The 3,961-nt window shown below is 38.0% G+C and overlaps 1 protein-coding gene across 1 annotated transcript in view; it reads left to right on the top strand.

The window, feature by feature from the left end:
* Positions 1 to 295: 295 nt before the first annotated feature.
* The window catches only part of hdlbpa (high density lipoprotein binding protein a), a 19,229-nt gene continuing 15,563 nt past the window's right edge, over positions 296 to 3,961 (top strand). Inside the window, exons 1-2 of the mRNA XM_032525119.1 lie at positions 296 to 501; positions 2,696 to 2,767. The gene's annotated coding sequence lies outside the window, so the exon portion shown is untranslated. The remainder of the gene's footprint in view (positions 502 to 2,695; positions 2,768 to 3,961) is intronic.

Here is a 3,961-nt window from a genome sequence, read left to right as displayed (position 1 = left end):
AACTAGTATAGGGGAAGTATTTCTGCACGTTGTCCTCGACGAAAACTGCAGGATTGTTTGGCATATTCATCAACAACAACAACAACAAAGTGAGCCTGGATTCATAACATGGCATGACTGGCATGAAGCCAGTCCATTTGAAAAGTGTTATTAATAACTAATCAGAATAAGAATCAGAATTTGTTTTTCATGTGTATGAATACTCTCATCTTGATGTGATTTTAACATATGATTCAAGCCAAGATTCAATACAACATTAATCACATTTTATTTTACATCTTCTCTTCACCCGCATTGTAATCAAAGTTTCGAAGTTGTACTAGTCTGTCGCTCTTGGAAATGAAAAGAAATGGAATGTAATCGGACTCTTTGACGTGACGTTGGAGGATATGATTGGTGGGCGGCACTGATATATATTCGTCAGGCTTCAATCCCACCTTCTCGCCAGTGGAATTTCATCTCAGCTTCTGCACCTTCAGGGCAGACGAGAACATAAAATAAGTAAGTACTGCACAGTCTTTTTACCCTATATGACGGTGTTGAAATTACATATGACATCTACCTGTCTCATACAGGGAAATGGTACTTGTTAGCAAGACAGCTTGTTGGTGTACCTTGAACGTTACAGTATGTTCTGGCCTGACTCCGTGTCAGTTCTCCCCTGCTCAGCTGTATGCCTACGTGGACTTAGCGAGCTACTCGAACAAACTGTTAGCTAACATGAGCTCGCTAGCTTAGGCTATCAACCTGTACTTTTTACGACCGTGTTTGAGCCGGCTAATTTATATAAAAATGACACGATTGCAGTGTATAAGTGTCTTATCTTAAGGTGATATTTTAAAGTTTTAGGATTTTCAATCCACCGTTAGCTTAATGCCATTAGCTAGCTGTTGGCTAAGGTAGCTACAGCTTGAAGTTCTGTGTTGGGCTGTTTGAGCGAGCCAAGCTAGCGGAGGAGCTACGTGTCACAGTCGCACACACCACAGTCAAAGTTTTTAGCAAGTTTGCTAACTAGCGTTAGCTAGCTATGGGTTCGGATCCAGCCAGCTAGTAATCCATGCGACAGGGATTTAGCTACTGAAGATCCAAGTTCTAAGATACACACATATTTGCTAAACAGCTGACTTATCCTAGTACCCCTTGTCTCTATCGTACATTTCTATGGTTGATAAACGTTAGCCAACATGACGACAGCTAGCATTAACTGTAATGTGTTATTGGCAACTGTCAGTTAGCTAGTTGACTTGATATCGTGTTAGCTAGCACTCACACTAACCAGCTACTTAGCTAAATCCTTAAGCTGGGATTTGTGTACTTTTATGTTTCTACAAACATTATATAGGCTCGAAGGTTGTCATGCTGTGGCTAACGTGAATGCAAATCTAACTAGCTAGCTAACGTCAGACAAGCACGTAAGCGTAACGTAAGTTAACAGCTCATTAATAACACGAGCGACCTGGTACATAAGATAATATGACGCTAGCTACATTTTTATTAAGATACGTTGGTAGCTAACCTCTTTGTTTGGTCGGGCTTTCTGAGGTTGGAACTCGTGAGTAATGTAGTTATTAACTTAGTCAACAGTTTAAACGCAAAACAGCATTTATAACAAGGTAGCTAGTTTTAAGCAAAACAACCTGGCATCACAGTGTTGTAATTCACACATATGCCATTAAAAACCATTTATTTATTAGCCAGGTTATTCTCTATTAACTGACTGATTATTAAGGGGCATTAACATGATTAGTTCCTTTTAATAATGTTAAGGGGACAGGCCATATGATGTGTGTTAACACTTCAAACGTTATACCAAATAACCTTACCAAGTAAGGGCTAGTTAGTTGGTTGCCTGCTTTTATAAATACTGAGTATGCACAAAATGGGACCCCAACCCCTTACCAAACATGGCAGCCTGTGCACACCTTAGTGTTAATTTATACCAATATCTATTAACATTCTGGCCGGGATAGGAAATGGGTGACGCCAGTGGCAAACTAGCCTTTTAATAATTACACCCTTTTAATAAGAGGCATTCATTGTGTATTTTTTTTTTCTTCTTCCTGCTCTTGTATAAGAGAGCAATGGCCTATTTACCTGGTTCACCCACAGCAGCTTAATTACTTGCCAGGTCTGTCCTTCTGTCTGACAGGGCAGTATCCAATTATAGAAGCCAGATGCTTGTCATGGAGAGTGAGCTCGAATGGCACCTATACTTTACAGGAGTTCAGTGATGTGCTTCTTGGCATCAACTTTATTTGCATACTTGTTAACTTCTGGATGGTTTCAGTTGTCTAAGATGGCAGTAGTTTTACTACTGGTCTCACTAGAAGCATTAGTATAAAATATACAAGTTAGGCCTTAGCAAAAGGTTCACACTCTGAGAGCGTGAAGTTGACTGAAAAAATATCTATTGACATATTGGTATGTCATTAACCATTTTTTTTTTTTTTAGTAGTTTTAGTTGATGGAACATGATACCCCGCTCGTAAACATACGCAATATTTTTTCAAATTGATCATACAGATGTTTTTGAGAATACAATTTCTTCTTTATGTACACATAACTTGTATTAGCCAATCTGTGCAAATGTTTTAAAGTAAGGCCTGAAATAATAATTTCTTTGTCTTTCTTTGATACTAATAAAAATGCTATCCTGGTCATTTTGATACAGCTCATTCTTTTTTGTGGTCTTCAGGCAAAAGCTGGCAGGCTGACGGGAAATTGCATCTTTACAGGACGGATTATCTGGTAACTGACCATTTAGCTGGTAAGTTCTTACAACATTTATAAGACGATATTCTTGAGTACAAAGCTTCAGCACTTTGGCTGAGCAAGTTTTCAATTATGTTAATTAGAGATGAGATATATATATCTATCTATGTATCTATCTCTATCGCCTCCGATACTGCCTAAAACGCTGGTATCACGAAGCACTGGAGTGACAATCCAATACCACGTAAAAAAAGAAAAAGAAATTCTACGTTTTAAAGTAGTTTTATTTATGTTCTTTTTACGTTTTATAACTGACTGTCAAACTGGCTGATAGAAGAAAGTTCTGTGGCGTTCATTGTTTGCTCATGTTTCACAAAGAGTTTAACCTGAGCCAGACCGACAACAAAGATGGAGTTAATATCATATCCATACAGGGATAGTTGCATACAGTTGATAAAATATGTGACACACTAATATAACCGGTACATGCTATTATACACCTTCTCTTGCTACAAAAAATGTCAGCAAGAGATGGACAAAATTAAATTACTCTTGCCTCAAAGGTGTTCACGTGTCAACTTAATGATGTTTCACTTAATGAATTAAATGAAGGATATTCACACACTTATACTTACACGTATTGGCAACAAGGCTTGCAAACAGTAATGAGTGCTGGGCAGGGTAGCCTTAAGTTTATGAAGCTTGACAAGGAAGAGGCCACTAAAAGGGGGGTCTGAAACAAGTAGGGGAAAAATTGCCTGCTCAACTGACTACTACATTGTTGAAGCTCGAAGTGAGTTTTTTTTTTTTTTTTTTTTTTTTTTTTTTTTTTTTCTTCTTTTTTTCAAGTGCCTGCTCTGTAAGGAAAAAACAGTTCCCTGGTTGATTTTTAAGACAAAAAAATAGTAAGACTGAATTTATAGTAGTATAATCAAACGTGTCAATGGCTTGTTGATCTTTACGTTGTTAGTTCATTTCCTATCCTGGCCCTGGACACACATTCATACGGTTTGATAAAGGACTTATTGGACTTCAACTTATCATTGCAGTTATAATAACAAGTGTAACTGTGCTCAATTTAGGGCATTGTTTAGGTCTCATCGCGTGTGTGCGCTTGTCTTTCCCCCTACAGAGTGCTCACAGAAAGCAGCAACTTTCAGCGACTTTAGACTGAAATTGTTACGTTAGCGGACTTTGATGTTAAAATGTATACAGGTTAGCAGGACGGTCTGTTTTGCACGGACCTTTT

This window comes from Etheostoma spectabile, chromosome 9 (genome assembly GCF_008692095.1).
Source record: "Etheostoma spectabile isolate EspeVRDwgs_2016 chromosome 9, UIUC_Espe_1.0, whole genome shotgun sequence".
NCBI classification, from domain to species: domain Eukaryota; kingdom Metazoa; phylum Chordata; class Actinopteri; order Perciformes; family Percidae; genus Etheostoma; species Etheostoma spectabile.
Note: the sequence above shows the minus strand (reverse complement) of the source record. Positions and strands in the feature narration are given on the sequence as shown.